This window comes from Protopterus annectens, chromosome 2.part2, assembly GCF_019279795.1.
Source record: "Protopterus annectens isolate FY-2018-M chromosome 2.part2, PAN1.0, whole genome shotgun sequence".
In the NCBI taxonomy this organism is placed as follows: domain Eukaryota; kingdom Metazoa; phylum Chordata; order Ceratodontiformes; family Protopteridae; genus Protopterus; species Protopterus annectens.
Window position 1 is genome coordinate 704,057,462 of NC_056730.1, and position 17,746 is coordinate 704,075,207.

Sequence of the window (17,746 nt, forward strand, 5' to 3'; positions counted from 1 at the left end):
TGTAAATAAAATTAATCTCTATGCTGTGGATATATACAAACGGTCGATGAGAAAGTTTCAACAGTTCATTTGTACTTAAATAAAAGGTGACCTACACAGACGGAATGATGAGAAGCAGGCATCCAAAGAACAGAAACAGAAAAAGAGATCACTCAATGAGTTAGCAATACATGGGGTTAAATATATTATATTTGAATGCAAATGGAATGACAGAAGCAAAAAATAAAAAGGAAATAATGTCTTTGATTAAAATGCCTAACATGCAAGTCTTACTATAGGCAACACATTAAAGAGTAAATAACATGAAGAAATAAAAATAAGTCAAAGGAGTCACTGTCTCCAACTAAAAGCATTTGCAAATGGGAAAAAAAAGCAGCTAGTAACTTTGCAAATGCAAGAACATAGTACCATTTTTTCATGTTTTTCATCATTTTGTCTTCTTTTCCAAGCCTATTTGCTTAAAAAATTCCTTGTCTGCAAGTTAAAGTACAGTTGTTTAGGCAGTCAAACATCTAAAAAAACAGGGGAAGTATTACTTTTTAAATCTACATAAAATATGATCAGTACACCTTTACATCCCCCGCCAGCACCTCAAGATCACAACACTATAATAACTAACTGTGCTTCATTCCAGTCTTTCTTATCTTGTCAGAGAGTAAAGCCTCGATATAGAATTATAGGAGGACTTGTAACTGACCCTGGGCCCTTACAAGTCTAGCCAAGTTCAATCTGAGTTCCCAAGGGTGTTTGGTTCAAGCAGACACTAAAATCAGCACCTACTGTCCCTGTCCAAAAGGGACAGAGGTGGAAGCTCCGGGGTGAATTTCCGGTTACCCATCCAATCGTCCAAATTGTGCTTAAATAGGGCCAACAAGGAGCTTTGTTTAACATGAATAGGAAGCCTGTTCCAAAGGTGGGGCAAACTGTGAGAAAAATCTCTCTCTCCAGCAAGTTCTGATGACTTTACATACCAGGTTAGGGTCCTTTGAGTGAGTGACCCGTGTACCATTTGACTTGCGAATGTGTAGCATTTCCAAAGCTGGGTCAGAGATTGCTCTATATGCAAGGCACAGGTTGCCTCTGAGCAGTCTGTATGGCACATAGTAAAATGAAAAATTCAGTCTGTCCACATAAGACAGATCTTGAAGACCCTGAATTTTCTTTGTAAGGTCTCTCCAATTGCTGCAGGTGTTTGGAAAGGAACATACCAAAGGGAGCATTGCACTGTATTACTGGCCTGATGAGGGAAGAGTACAGGGGAATTATAAAGTACAGTTGTGTACACTTACCATAAATGTAGATGTTTGAGTGTATTCACTGTTGCAGTCATCACATTTGGGTTATCCCTGCCAGGGTAACACTCGGCCAGCCCGAATACCAGAGGCTTAGTATTTCTGCGTCGGTTGCTATCGCTTGAGGACTGACATCAGGTCGTCAGTAATATAAAGTAAGGCAGCCAATGCCATTACATCAGTTTTTCTTGCCCTAACCTGTCAGGAGCCCCTAAGTAGGAGGCCAAGGTCTGGTGGAAGAACAGCCACCAGTGAAAAATAACCACCAATATGTCCCTTGAAAGGAAAGGAGAACAACAAGTTAGAATGGTAGTAAGAGGAGAAAGAGAAGAAAATGGGGATTGGGGGGGGGGGGTGGACCAGGACTGCAACAGTGAATACACTCTAACATCTACATTTATGGTAGGTGTACACAACTGTACTATGTTCTTCGTGTTTCACTGTTGCAGTCATCACATTTGGGTTGATTCCCAAAGCTGAGGAAAAGGGTGGAAGCAGTCAATGAAACTAGGGGCTGGCTAGGATGCACTGCAAAACTGCAGATGCAAACCCTGCCCTGGATTTGGAGAAGAGAGGCAGGTGGTAATGTTTGGTAAAAGTGTGAACAGATGTCCAGGTGGCAGCCTCCAGGATGTCCCTGGTGGGGACTCCTCTGAGGAAAGCCGCAGAGGTGGAGGCTGCTCTGGTGGAGTGTGTCCTGACCGCCTTGGGGGAGGCTTTCCATGCTGTTTGTAGCAAAAATGGATGCAGTGTGCTATCCATTTTGAAATGGTTTGCTTTGAGATGGCTTTGCCTTCTGGCCCTGTGGCAAAGCTTACCAGCAATTGAACAGACTTTCTGAAGGATTTAGTCCTGCCTAAATAGAATCTGAGCTGTCTGTGCACGTCTAGAGAATGAAGAATCCTTTCCCCCTTGTTCTGGGGATTAGGAAAAAAGGTGGGAAAATGAATGGATTGGTTGAGAGTCACACTGGACACCACATTGAGCATGAAAGATGGGTTAGTTCTGAGGGATATCTTGTCTGCATGAAAGATGATGAAGGGTTCCACAACCATGAGTGCTTGCAGCTCAGAGACTCTCCTGGCTGAAGTGATGGCCAGAAGGAAAGCTGTCTTCCAGGAGAGAAATTGTAGCTCTGCAGAATAAGCTGGTTCGAAAGGGGGCAGAGTGAGCTTTTCCAATACAAAATTAAGGTCCCAAGCTGGTGTTGATGCCCTCCTGCTTGGCCTCAAGTTGCTAACCCCTCTTAAGAACTGTTTGATAAATGGGTGTGAGAAAAGGGGCTGCTCAGTGGAAAAATGAGAAGAAATAGCAGAGGCATGAATTTTTATAGAAGAGAAAGTGAGGCCACTGTGTAGTGGGTCAGCTAAGTAATCCAGGATGTAAGGGAGGGAGGGCTGTGCCATATTGGCTCCCTTAGCCTGGATCCAGGTGCAGAACATTTTCCCATTTATCAGCATAATACTTTCTGGTGCTAGGATGTCTGGACTCACGGATAACATCCAGAACCCGTTTACTGAGGTTGGCAGACTGGTTCAGGGTTAGGGAATAAGCCAAGCTGCCAAATTGAGTGTTTGCAATTAGGGATGCAAGAACTCCCCTTCTCTCTGGGTCAGGAGGTTTGGAATCAGAGCAAGATGCCATGGGGGTAGCGAGGACAGGCTGCGCAGCAAGGGGTACCAGTGCTGGCGGGGCTAGTCTGGAGCTATAAGAATGGTCCTTGATTTTTCCTCCCTTATTTTGAACAGAATCCTGGGGATGAGTGGTAGGGGAGGAAAAGCATACACTGATAAATTGACTCGGGGGAAGGACAGGGCATCCACTTTCCAAGCCATGCAGTGATGCTCCCTGGTGCAGAATTTGCTGAGCTGATGGCTGGTGTGGGAGGCAAAGAGGTCGACCTTCGGGGTTCCCCATTTCTGAGTTATTAGGGTGAAGGTACTTGCGTTGAGTTGCCACTCGTATGGGTCCAGAAGATTTTGGCTTAACTGGTCTGCCAGAGAGTTGTGAGAGCCTGGTAGGAATTGTGCTAACAGGTATAGTTGCATGGCAGGGGCTGTGTGCCAAAGGCTCATGGTCAGCCTGCATAGAGGGTAGGAGTAAGTCCCTCCCTGCATGCTGATGTACCACATCACAGTGGTGTTGTCTGTTTTAATCAGGAGAGCCCATGGAGAGAGAAGGGGCTTGAAAGCTATCAAGGCATGCTGCACAGCCATCATCTCTTTCTGACTGATGTGCAGAGGGATTTGCTGTGGGCTCCACTGACTCTGTAAGTACTTGCTGTCCAGGCGTGCAACCCCAAGTGTAGTCTGATGAGTCTGTAGTGAGGGTTTGGGAGGCAGGGGGTGGGGAGAAAGGCATTCCCTTGTTGTGGGAGCATGCTGTTGCCCACCAAAGAAAATCTTTTCTGAGGCAAGGAATTATAGGTAGAAGAGTTTCCAGATCTTGAGAGTGTTGGCTCCAAAGGCTCTTTAGGTACCACTGAAGTTTCCTCATATGCAGTCTGGCATATGGAATGAGCAGTATTGCAAGATGCCATGAACCACAGAGCTTGCAGAATCTTCCTTGCAGTTAGCTGGGGCCTGGTGGCTAGTTGAGAGAAGTAGGCTGTCAGGAAAATCTGCTTCTCTGGAGTAAGGTATGCCATCTGGGAAGCTGTGTCTAGACTTGCTCCCAGAGGATTATCCTTTGGGTGGGCACTTGTTTGGATTTTTTTTCACTGATTGTGTACACTAAGGAGGTTAGTAGGGTCTTTACAAAGGCCAGGTGCTTGAGCAGCAGCTTCTCCTGATTGTCTGCCTGAATAAGGCAGTCATCTAAATATGGGTAAATCTGAATATTTCTTTGTTTGCAAAAGGCAATGGCCGGATCCAGACATTTTGTGAAATCTCTGAGCAGTAGATAAGCCAAAGGGAAGCACAGAGAACTGAAAGTGTTGAGATCCTGCCCTGAAGCGGAGACATTTCCTGCAGGATTCCCTGATAGGAGTGTGAAAGTAGACCTCTTTTAGCTCTAGGGTGGTTAGCCAAGCATCCTTGGACAGCATGGGTAGCAGCTGTTGGGAGGGTGAGCATTTTGAATTTTGGGTTCTCCAGGAAGGTGTTGAGAATGGATAGAGTATGGGCACCAGGTGCCCACTTTTCTGAGCACCAGAAAAGTCTGGAGTAGAAACCGTGGCCTATCTGTTCTGCAGGTGCGTGCTCTATTGCCCTCATAGAGAGCAGGAAAAGGATTTGCTATTGAGCCTCTACCCACTGATTTGGTGGAAGAGCTGGGAACTCTTACAGGGTTGGAAGTGTGTGGAAGGAAAATTTGTATCCCTGAGACACAATGTTCAGAACCCAATGGTCCTTGGTAATGCTGGCCCAAGTGCTTGAGTGAAAGGAGAGTTTTCCTCCTAGGGGTAAGTGAAGGTGGGCAGAGGTACGGGATGGAGGGGATGAGTCATTGTGAGTTTTTACTATAAGGGGGTGGCTTAGAATTCCCTGGTTTTGAAGTGGAGGTAGTCCACTGATAAGATATCTGCACTCCCTGGGGCTGCTGTCTGGGGGGGGGGGTCTGCTTCCATGGGGCCTAGGCTGGACCAGTTTACTGGGAGCAGAAAAGGACCAGTATTTGGAGGGACAATGCCTGCTGAACCTAGGGGGCTGGACCTGCAAGAAATCCTTAACTGTTTGCATAGATTTTGCTTTTTCTGCCATCTTTTTTAAAACTTCTTCTGCCTTAGTGCCAAATAAGTTATCTTTGTGCAAGGGAGCATCCAACAATTTAGATTTGACATGATCTGGCAGGGGCTGTTCCTTAAGCCATGCATCCTTTCTAATGACAGATCCGGTGATTGCTGCCCTGCAAGAAGCTTCTAGGGCATCAAACTCACAGTACAAGGTGTGTTTAGTTACTTGACTCGCAGAATGCATTAACTCTTGTAAATCTTTAGATTCTGCCCAAGCAGACAAAGAAGACATTTTTTGTTTAAGGAATTCCAAGGTATGCTGCTGAAATTTCAGCATATGGAACTGACAATTTACTGCCCTGATAGCAAGAGTAGCTGAGGTGTATACTTTCTTACTCCATCTGTCCAAAGCTCAGGAATCCCTGTCTGAGGGGGTGGGATTCTTAGAAGAGGTTGCTTTAATTCCTTTTGGCTCTTGAGAAATGACCTCAGGGTCAGCTGTAGGATTTTTAAAACGATATTTGTGGGAGTCAGGGACTCTACAGTACCTGCCTGGTTTTCTGGGAGCAGGAGAAAGGGCGTCAGGAGTCGAGCTGGATTCTAGGAAAACATCCTCCACAACATCCAGGACTGGGGGGATGGCCAAAGGTCTGTGTTGTGCAAGATCCATGAATTCCCTGAGTCTCTTTTTAGACTGAGGGTAGTCCTGACTCTCCCATTGAAAATGGTCCCTTAAAGGTATGCAGGGTTCCCCCAAAGAAAAAAATCTTCTGGGGGGAGGCTGAAGGAATGGAATCCTCTGCATCAGAATCCTCATAAGTGGAGAGGGGTTGCAAGTCTTCATATTCAGATGCATCAGATTCATCTGACTCTTGTTCAGACAAAACTACAGGGGACAGACCTCTTTTCCTTTTGGAGGGGGTAGCTTGGCTTTTTCCCTGATCAGCATTATACGGTCTTCCGCCATTTTAAGCATTTGAAACTGAGGCAAGGTAGCAGGCGCCTGAAAGTGGATAGTCGGTTTCTTTGGTGTGGTTCGTACCCTGGGTCTAAGAAACTCGGTAGTTTTAGAAAGAAAGGTAGTCGCGAAAGAAGACATCGGTTTGTATCAAGATTCGGTAGTGCTCAGGGGCTCGGGACCCATCCAAGGGTGAGACAACCGCAGGATCCTTAGTTGAAGTAGAGTTTTGTGGCATCCCGGACTCGGGAAGGATCTCGGTAGTGGCCTGTGAATCAACAGAAGTGGACATCAGGGGCTGTGAAAGCACCTCACTGAGGATCTGAGAACTGATGACTAGCTTAACGGAAGTGTCATCGGTAAGTATGGACCTGTGCGGTCTGTCTCTGTCTTTATCTTTATGTTTTTTCAGAAGATCAGCTGTCGAATGGCTTACCGAATCATATCAGTATTTGAGGACTGTAAGCGAAAATATCTGACTACAATAAGGGCCCGACGACAGATAGTTCTGGCGTTGAACAAAGCACCGTATTGACAACGAGGGACGTCGTGGTCTGGGCCTAAACAAGTGACACAGTAAGAGTGTAAGTCTCTGTGTGGTATTTGTTTTCCACAGGCGAGACAATTATTAACTTTTTCTGACATCGGTTAGTGCAAGAAAAAAGGATCTCCAATGGGGTACTTAGCTTTAGAAGACTTCAACTTCAATTTGGCAGATGAAACTCAGATACAGGCCAACTGGCACTCGTGCGAACTACTTCTGCTTTGGGTTTGACGGCATGAAAGACTGCTGTAATGGCGTCGGCTGCCGTACTTTATACTACTGATGACCTGACATCAGTCCTTAAGCAACAGCAACAAACGTAGAAATAATAAGCCTCTAGTATTCAGGCCGGCCGAGGGGTATCCTGGCAGGGATAACCCAAATGTGATGACTGCAACAGTGAAACATGAAGAACATCCTCTTTTTTCTGGAGGCAATGCCCTTACTTATGAGCAATATAAAAGGTCTTTCTTATCACTGTGGAGACATGGTGTTTGATGTTAAGGTTGCTGTCAACCTGTGTGCTTAGGGTATTGCTAATGATGTGATAGTTTGCAGGAACATCACCCTTGCTGAAGGGGATTGATGATGTATTTTTTTGCATTAAGTTTAAGACCATGACTTTGGCACCAGTCATTAGTCTGCATAAGACCTTCTTGCACGATGTTGACATCACTAGGGATTTCAATGATCGCTCCCAGTTTACAGTCATCAGCAAACTTTGTCAACCGCAGTCCTTTAGTTTTAGCCTGCACTGCAGAGAAGCAGATTCCAAACAGCAGAGGTCCCAGAACAGATCCCTGTGGAACACCACTAGTTACGGGTCTACTGGAGGAAGCAGAGTCCCCTTTTTTGACTGTACGAGTTCTATACGTTTGCAATCCAGCTGACAATATATGGATTAATACCCAGCTTGGTGAGTTTATCAATGATGCCTGAGTGGGGGATTGTGTCAAAGGCCTTGGCTAAGTCTAGGTAGGCCGTATGCTCAGATATATTTTAAAAAAGTAATTTCATACTTTAACACGTGCGTACACAGCAGTAACTGATACCCAAACACTACCACTATTCAAAAAATCTCTGGCAGTTAAAAGTGAGCATGTTTCTTTTAATTTTGGGAGGTAGTTTGGTTATGTGACCTTCAGAAGGTTTTAAATCCTGGTTTCTCTGTTTATTTATTTACATTTGTTGACCGGGAGTGTCCAACTGGACGTAGGTCCATTTTCAGTGGAGGCCCGGGGAGAAAAACTCCACAGTTAAAATAAACAGACAGTAGTTACATTGGATTACATAGCGATTAACAATTTAACATAGCAATTACTTACAACATATTTACAGATGAAGAACATAGTACATCAGTAGACAACTAGAATCTTTATTTGTGAAGTACATAACAGACATTAACAAAAGTTACAACAAGAAGTTCCTCCTGTATAATAAGTACTAGGCTTATGAGCATCTGAGCTTGCTATAATCAAAGTACTTAATGGAGTGGAAAGAAAGGTAGTGGTTGGATGGGGTGGGTGATATTAGAGTGGGAGTTGCAAGGGCATAGCCAGCATGTTTTTAGGTGCGCTTTTAGTAAAGTTTTGAAGTGGGTGCATGATGGTATGGAGGTAATTGTGGGTGGGAGGGAGTTCCATAATTTGGCTATGGTGCAAGAGAATAGTGCTTCACCAGCAGAGTTATTGGCTTTAGTGATCGGCTGGATCTTAGTGGTCTGGTGGTGCGATAGAGTTGGAGTAGATTCTGGAGGGATGGGACATTTAGTGGATGGTTTACTAGTTTGTGGGCGAGTGAGAGTTGATAACATTGAATGAGGTGAGGGAGTTCAAGCCAGCCCAGTTCAGCAACTGAGAGACAGTGGTGACTACGGTAGGATGCCCCTGTGGCGAATTTGGCGATTTTGTTGTAGCAGGTCTCTAGCTTGTTTAGATCGCATTGCCTTAGGTTGGTATATATTGGAGAGGCATAAAGTAGGGTGGAGATAAGGTGGGAATTTGCTATTGAAATCTTTGGTGCTTTGGTGAGAAGTTGCTTATTTCTGTATAACGCTCCTAGTTTTTTGTGGACTTTTTTATGGTCATGGATATGTGAATGTCAAATTTTAGTTTATTGTCTATTTCCACTCCTAGCAATTTGGTGTGTTCAGTTGGGTATAGAGTGGTGTTGTCTTTTGCTGTGATGTTAAAGTGAGAGTTATTTTGAGTATGTTTGGTGGGTTGGAAGATGAGTAGTTTAGTTTTGTTTGGGTTGAGTATTAATTGAGCATCGGATAACCAAGTTTCAACAGAGGAAAAGGCTTCCTGTGTGACTTTTTGCAGTTTGGGTAGGGACTGGGTTGAGAAGATGATGGTTGAGTCATCTGCGTATTGTATGAGTGTGCCATGTTTGGTGGCAGAGGCTAGATTATTGGTGAAAACAGAGAAGAGTAGGGGTCCAAGGATGGATCCTTGGGGAACCCCTATGGAGACAGGTAGTTGGGGAGATATGTCATTCTGCCATACAACGGATTGTTGGCGGTCAGACAGGTAACTCTGAAACCAGTTGGTGACTGATTGAGAGAAGGATAGGTTATTGAGGACAGAAATAAGTTGTTTGCGTGGGACCATGTAAAATGCTTTAGATGGGTCTAGGAAAATAGCAGAGGAGAGATAGCCATTGTTTTTATGGTGAAGGATAGTGTTAGTAAAGGAGAGTAAGGCAGTGGTGGTGCTATGGTTTGGTTGGAAACCATGCTGAGTACTGGAAAGGAGGTTGTTAGTAAGGAGGTAGTCTGAGACCTGAGAGTAGATGCATCTCTCTAGTATTTTGGAGAGTGGAGAGAGAATCGCTATGGGGTGGTAATTGGTTAGTTCTGTGGAGGGTCCGCCTTTGTGGAGGGGAATTATATGTGATACTTTCCACAGTGTGGGAATGTAACTTTCTGACAGAAATCAGTTATTCAAGATGGATACTGGGTAGGCCAGAGCATCAGCTGCGATTTGTAGGTATTCACTTGGGAGGTTGTCTGCTGCTAATGTGGTGGGCTTAAGTTTAGTTAAGAGTTTTTTTATGTTGGAGGTAGGTACAGGAGAAAGAAGGCAGTGGGGAGATTACTAGTTGAAGGTGCGGGTTGGAGGGAAGGGGTTGTGTTGTTTAGCTAGTGATAGTATGGTTTGTGTGAAGTGTGTGTTGAATGAGGTAGCAATATTTTTCTGAGGAGTGAGGGATGTTAGGAGGAGGGGTACTGACTTTACCTGGGTGGAGGATGGAGTTTATGGAGGACCAGAACTGTTTGGGGCTGTCTTGTGAGGAGTCTAGGGCAGACTGGTAGTATTGGAATTTGCCTTGTTTTATTAGCTTTTTGAATCTATTGCGTAGTTCTAGGAATTTCTGTCTAGTTGAGGGGGCTTTGGTTTTGCGCCAGTGCTCCCAGGCTTTATCCCTGTTTTTCATTTCTGACTTAGTGGTTTTCTGTAGCCATGGGGAGGGTCGTGCTTTGGTTCTGGAAAGTCTTATGGGGGCATGGTAATTAAGGATGCTCAGGAACGTAGTATTAAAAAATTCAACTGCGTCATCAAGACTGAGGTACTTTAGAGGATGCCAGTTATAGTATTTGAGGGATGAGGTGAATGTGAGTGGGTTAAAGTTTAGTTTTTTAAGTATTTGACAGTAGATGACAGGTTTAGCTTGGTATATGTATTTTTTGAGTAGGTATGTTAGGGAGTGATCACTAAGGCTATCTGATAAGCAGCCTGTTATATATGACTGGGGGCTCTTACTGACTAGTATCCAATACAGGGTAGTGTGCTTGCTGGAGTTTTTATTTATCCTGGTTGGCGACTGGACTAGTTGGGTGAAGCCATGAAGGTTTACATGATGGGTTGGATGGTTGCTAGAACAGGACTGCCAGTCAATACTGAAATCACCTAAAATGATAGTTTCTTGGGGGAGATGGTGGGTAGACCAGCTGAGGAGGTTTTCTAGTAGAGTGATTGGCCAGGTGGGAAGTAGCATCCAATTATGTTGATGGTTTTGTTTTGGTTTATTTTGAGGTTGGTATATATTATTTCTTCATTGCCTATTTGTGGAGCTGATGATTTTAAGATCTGGATGTTTAGATGCTGTTTAAATATTATAGCTACACCGCCTTCTTTCTTGTTTAGCCAGTCTACTCTTAGTATGCCATAACCTGTAGGGAGTATTTGCTCACTGGTAATGTGAGGTTTTAGCCAGGTTTCTGTCAGGATGACTATATCTGGGGAGTACAAGTCTATGGTGGCATGGAGTTCATGGACATTGTTGGATATACTTCTAATATTTAGGCTTAGCAGAAGGAAGTCACTTGGCTTTCTATTGGCTGCAATATGAGAGAAGTTGCGGTTTCTAGTCTGATTATGAGGATTGGGGTTGGAGATGGTAGGGCCAGGGCTGGGGTGGATGTCTCCACTTAGGGCTAGTTTTGATATGCATGAGGTTATTAGTTTTCTCAGTTTTTGAATGTGTTTGCTTATAAGGGAAACTTTATGATTGTGCTCTGTGGGTAATAGGTATAGTGGGAGGATTACTATGTTAAGTTGTAGGGATGCTTTATGTTTGAGTAATATAGTTGGTAGAATATGTGGGGGGTGCATAGGGTGATTCTTGAGTTGGTGGGAGGGGAGCTGAGTGAGGGTGAGACATGAGTGGTGGTGTGAGTAGTAGTACAGTGGTAGTGGTTGAGTGGGGGAATGATGGAGCTTTGGTAGGATGTAAGATATGCAAGGAGAGTGCATGCAGTGACCATAGGTAAGGTATGCTTGTACATGTTAGTTGAAGAGGTGCGAGTGGGAAGATGGAGGAGGTAGTGTTGGGTTAGCGCTGTGGTTGGCTATTGGAAAGATGGGAGGGGTTTGTGAGTGTAATAAAGGTGGGACTACTGGGGGTGGCAGGGAATAGGGGGCAGGGTGGGGAGCGAAGCGGGTAGAGACCCTGTTAGTTGCTCTTATGAGGGGGCCGGAAACAATCAGGTAACAGAGTTAACTGATAAATGAGCATATGACAGTGACAAGGGTGGTTGTAGTTTTAAAAATGGTGCCTGCCACAGGTAATATTTATTAACTTTGGGATTGTCTTAAGGTAATAAACAGGGAATGGGGAGGGGAGAACTGTTACATTTTACCTGATGAAGTCTTGTGGATTTATATCTGACAGGAAAGCGCTTATGGTTTCTTTTATTAAACAGTGCATTTACAAAGCCTGGTTCATTAACAGTGATTGATTTGTATTTCACCCAAAGTAGAACTTGTCTGTTTTCACTTAATAATGGTATTATTTTTGGTTGACTTTGGTAGTGATCTACCTGTATTTCAGGCCTTTCTCTTTCTACCTCTGACAGTGTACTACCCAGAATTGCTTTACAATAAAACATGCAATTTAAATCATGGATTTTTTTATAAAAATATTAGAAATGACAAAAACATTTTACTTACAGTCGTTTCTTGAGCTCCTTCAGTGTTAATGGCAAAAAAGAAGTTATGTTCCTACCATAACGTTCCATGTGAATTGTTCATCTCGCCTTTGTTCTTACACACGGGTTCAGAGCCGATCCTCGGCTCCGAGTCGGCCGCATCACAAGCTCTGCATCTAAGAGAAGCTCGAGGCACAGTCTACATCCCATGATCCTCCTCTGCCATCCCTCAGATCTAGTTTGCAAGAACCCAGAACGCACTACTAACCACTGCGTCTAGCGCTCACGCAATCACACACTTGAAACTGAAACATAAGAACTAAACACAGACAGGTGTACAGCTACTATGCAACCTACTAAAGAGTAGGTAGTGTAGATAACCCACTAAAGAGTAGGCAGTGTAGATAACCCATAGAAGACAACCAGACACTAGGCGTACCAGTTCTTCCAGAACGCAGTGGGGGAAGGAAGGAGGGGATGTAAGAACAAAGGCGAGATGAACAATTCACATGGAACGTTATGGTAAGAACATAACTTCTTTATGTGAAATTGTTCGATCTCGCCATTCGTTCTTACACACGGGTAGTGTCCCTAGCTCCGTTACCCTGGGTAACTCACGGAAGAACGTTCCTGAGTACAGTGGAACCAAAGGATGCCCTGTCCTTGGAGGTCCTGTCCACTTTGCAGTGAGTGACAAAAGTATGAGGCTTTGCCCACGTCGCCGCTGCACAAATAGTAACGGTAGGCAAGCGGCATGGGCTAGAGAAGTAGAAACGGCCCTAGTAGAATGAGCCTTAGGCTTGAACGGAAGTGGTTGTTTTGAAGCTGAATAGACAAAATTTATGCAGTCCGAAAGCCATTTGGATAATGTGCATTTTGTTACTGCCATGCCCTTCTTATTATCTGCGAATGAAACAAACAGCTGATCCGATTTCCTGCAATCCTTTGTTCTGTCCAGGTAAAATCTCAGCTGCCTATGTACATCCAATTTGTGCAGCATGTATTCCAACTTGTTTGAATGGTTTTTGAAAAAATGTGGGAAGTTCTATGGATTGGTTAATATTAAGCACAGAACATACCTTCGGGAGGAATTATGGATTTGTACGCAAGGAGACTGTCTGGATGGAAAACCATGTATGGTGGCCTAACGGACAAGGCCTGTAGCTCTGATATTCTACGAGCTGAAGTAACAGCAATAAGAAAGAGAGTCTTCCATGACGAATACTTAAGTGAACACGTTGAAGCTGGTTCGAAGGGTGGTAGCATAAGTTGAGATAACATCAAATTCAAGTTCCATGGAAAAACCGGATCCCGAATGGGTGGACGGAGGTGAAAGTTACCCTTCATGAAAGCTCTACAAAGCCTGTGGGACATAACAGTAGAGCCTCCTTCACCTACATGAAAGTTAGATATGGCCGCTAACTGCACTCTTATCGTGGAAGTAGAGGCCCCTTCGTGAAAGAGTGTAGATAAAAATTCCAAGATTTTGTGTATCGGGGCCACCAAGGGAGCTATACCTTGCCCTGATGCCCAACACGCAAAACGTTTCCATTTGCTCCTGTATAGTTTCTTGGTGGAGGCTTTGTGGGAAGAAACTAGAATGTGCTGTAGTGCTGGAGACAAACAATCAGACCTGGCTAAATTGGGAAGCGGAGCAGCCAAGCTGTCAGTTTGAGGGACTGGAGGGATGGGCGAGGAACTCCTGATGAGTGAGTGAATAGGTCTGGCACTGGGTCCAGAATCCATGGTTCCTCCATCTGGTGGGCTCGAAGAAAGGGAAACCAGATCTGTCGAGGCCAGAATGGTGCTATTAGGATGATCGTCCTTTCCAGACTCCTAGCTTTCTGTAGAAATTTGGGTATCAAAGGAACAGAAGGAAATGCATATAGGAGACCTGGGGGCCAATCATACACCAGTGCGTCCCTGGGGGCACCCCCCCGAAGGGGGAAGTAGGGCAAAGTAGCCTCTGCATTTGGTATTTAAGGAGGATGCAAAAAGATCGCAGCAAGGCTGGCCCCATCTGCGGAAAATCCTTTCCGCCACTTGATTTTTGAGGGACCACACGTGTGGCAACAGGGTGGCTCTGCTCAACCTGTCCGCAATGATGATGGATGACCCCGGGATGTGCGTTGCTATCAGAAAGCAACCTATGGATGCAGCCCATTGCCAAATTCTCAGGGCGCCTCTGCATAATGGGTAAGACCTGGTTCCACCTTGTTTATGTACCAGACCACTGACATATTGTCCGTCTGAACTGCCACTGTTCCTAGAGGTAGGGATTCGTGAAAGTGTTGCAACGCTAGAAACATTGCTCTCAACTCCAGTACATTGATGTGCAGATTGTACTCTATCTTGGACCATTCTCCTTGGACCGTTCTCCCCTGAAAAAGTCCCCCCCACCACATCAGGGAAGCGTCCGTGGTTATTGTGGCTGTAGGGCTGGGTAGTACAAATGGGCGACCCATCATCAGATCTTGGCTGTTCAGCCACCATCGAAGATCTCGCTTGCAAGACTCCGTGATCAAGATGTCGTGTGACAAAGTTGTTGGAATGACCACTGCACGAAGAGCAGCCACTGGAGGACCCTCATGTGCATCCTGCCCAGAGGAACTGCAATAAGGGTAGCTGCCATCATGCCCAGGACTTTCAGCATTTGCGCAGCAGAAGCTTTCTTGTTCCGAAGAAGAAGAGCGACCTGATCCCTGATGGCTGACACTCTTATCTGGGGAAGCTTTATCAGAGCTGTAGTAGTATCTAACTCCGCCCCTATGAATGAGATATGCTGTGAGGGCGATAAGGCAGATTTTTCGAAGTTGACTGAGATTCCTAAACGGGAACAGAGACTGATTGTGTAGTCCCTGGCTTGTACAAGACGATGCTTGGTGGTGGCGGTGAGGAGCCAGTCGTCCAGATACGGAAACACCCGGAATCCTAGCCGCCTTACGTGAGACGCCACTACTGCCATGCATTTGGTGAACACCCTGAGGGCTGTGGTGAGACCAAAGGGCAGAGCTCGAAATTGGAAATGACTGGCTCCCAGCCGGAAGCGCAGGTGATCTCTGGACGCTCTGGCCATTTTGATGTGGTAGTACGTGTCCCTGAGATCTAAAGAGCACATCCAATCATCCTTCTGCAGAAAGGATCGACTGTAGCGTGACCATCCGGAATTTTTCCTTCCTTACGAAGGTGTTGAGTTTGCGGAGGTCCAATATTGGCCTCCAGTCCCCTGTCTTATTTGGAACTAAAAAGAACCTTGAGTAAGTTCCGGATCCTATCTGGTCCGCCGGGACTGGTTGGATGACTCTTTTTTCGAGCAGCTTTTCTTATTTCTATGGCTGCTTGATCTCGCAGATTGGGTGGAACATCTGGAAATCTCTTTTGATCAGGGGGAATGGTTATAAATGGGATGTTGTATCCTCTGGTTATTATGCTTTTTACCCAGGAATCTGAAGTGAGATTTAGCCAGGCCTCTGGGTATAAAGCTAAGCGACCCCCGACTGCCTCCAGAGCATGACAGTCGGGCCTCCCCTCAGGAGTGCTGGAAGGGCTTCCCAGGGACGCTATCCCTGTCGCCCTGGTTCTGCGGACCCCCTCTGCCGCCTGGGCGGCGTCTTCCATTTCTCCCTCCTCCTCTGCCTCTGGAGGGGGCATCACTCTGTGTGGACTGGAAAGATCCCAGAGTCTTTCAGAACCACAGTTTTCCGCCTCTTTGCCCTCTGGGGTACGGTCTGGTCGGGGCGGAAAAACGGACCCCTACGGCAGACAGGGTCTTACCTTCTTGCTCATACCGAGTGAGAGTCTCCTTTACTTTGGGTCCAAACAGGGTGGCACCATCAAAAGGGGCATTGGTAAAGGAAGACTTGAAGGCTTCAACAAAGGAGCACAGGCATCCAGGATTGTCTCCAAGAGAGCGATCGCTGAAGCTGCAGCACTACTCGACCCTCGGCATCTGAAATGAGCCTCATGGACGAGTTTACTATCAAGTGAGGGTGTTAAGTTGTGCTGCTACCTTTTCCGAGACAGCAGCATCTGTGTTACCCTGGAGAGTATCTCCCAGCTCCTTAAGGAGATCTCTCTGAAGTCACGTAAAGTCGTGAGGTAGTTCAGCGAACGCATGGAAAAAGTCGCTGAACTGAAAACGCGCTTCCCATACCTGTCCATAGTCCTAGAATCCTTGTTAGAAGGATGGACAGAGGAAGATGCCTCAGACATTTCCTTCTTCGTGGCTGCCGCTACCACCATAGCATCCACTGGGACTCCTTTAGTAAGATAAGTCTCGTCCTGGGGGGCAGTGATATATTTATTCGGACTCCGAGGGACTGGTTCAACTGTATCCGGAGTCTCCAACGCCCTTCGAGCTATTAGGTCCATTAACTCATCGAAGGGTGGGGTCACCCAGGAGGTAGAAGGTTGAGCCCCAAAAGCCTTCAGCAACACCGATTCGTCCTCAGTGGGGGCAAGGGTCTGCCAATCACCCCTCTGTTTCAAGATCTCCAGGATGTCAACAAATGAGACATCCTCAAAGGGGGACCGTGGGGACCCCTCTGACTCATCCAAATCGGTGTCCGATGTCAATGATTCCTGTGGGGAATCAATGTGCCTCCTCTTGCACAATTTCTTCCTCGGGACTTCATCAGAGGGAGCATCTGGTGAAGCTTCCGAGGAACAGGGGACACCCTCTGAGGCTGGCTGAGGCATTGGGTCTCTACGCTTGGGAGGGATCGTGGGTACAGAAACAGAACGCGGCCCTTTGGGGGAAGGAGAAGACGACTCCGATGAAGTAAATGTCTTCTCAGACAAGACCTTCCTCATAACGAAGGCACCGGAGCCCTGGGCCGAGGACTCCACCGGATCCGAAGAGCACGGTAGTTTCCCCGAGACCAGGACCACAGGCTCCGACACCGAGGACGGAGCCGAGCTAATCTGTGCCGAGGCTCCGAGGGGGAGACAAGGAACTGAAAGTTCAGTTTGACTCTCGGCCCCGGAACCGAGGAGAGACCGTCGGCTCCGCGACTCCTCGATGGGCTCTGAAGGAATCGAGGTCAGTGGTGCCGATCGCACTAAGGAAGGCTTCAGTACCGAGGGTTCAACAATCATCGGTTCCTCTTCTCCCGGCTCCATGGACTCGATGGATCTCGAAGGAGGATCTGCAGGAGACACAGGGAGGGCTCCAAGTTTCGATACCAATTGGGACGAAACCGCAATTAGTTTGGACAGAGCCGTGTTCTCCATGAGCTTCTGTACCACTCGATCCACGTCGGTATCAGATAGCCTGGAAGAATGGGTCGAAGGGGCTGAAGATGCCACCGAATGAAGGATCGAGGGTGGAGGCACCTCCAACACCGGCTCCAAGACTTGGGCCTCGATCAGAGATAATCGCTCGATGCTCGGCCCCGAGGTCTGTGGAGCCGGTGACCGAACCTTAGTAGAGGTGCTCGGAGCCGATGACCTGGACTCAGATACCTTCGAAGTCTTCGACCCCTCCGAAGACTTCGACGCCTGATCAGCCTTCTCCAAGGCTTCTTGAAAGTCTGGCTTTAGCAAGCCCCTTTCGATTAACTTCCTGCGCCTTTCCATCATGACCCTTCCACTGAAGGAGTGACAAATAGAGCAGTCGTCCTGCAGGTGGAGAGGGCCAAGACAGTAGATGCAGGAAGCATGATTGTCTGTGATGGACATTTTCTGTCCACAATGACATCTTTTGAAACCAGATTTAGCTTTCTCTGCCATATCTAACAAGTAACTAATTCTACCAATAACTTGTAAACAGTTAAATAGTCTAACAACACACTACCTTATCTATGTGTAACTAGTATGTAGATATATAAAACTACGGATTATACACGCA

The 17,746-nt window shown here is 46.2% G+C and overlaps 1 protein-coding gene across 1 annotated transcript in view; it reads right to left on the reverse strand.

Annotated features, from left to right (window-relative positions):
* Nucleotides 1–17,746, reverse strand: part of PTPRA (protein tyrosine phosphatase receptor type A) — a gene marked incomplete in the record, with an annotated part of 4,245,980 nt that overhangs the window by 1,223,783 nt on the left and 3,004,451 nt on the right.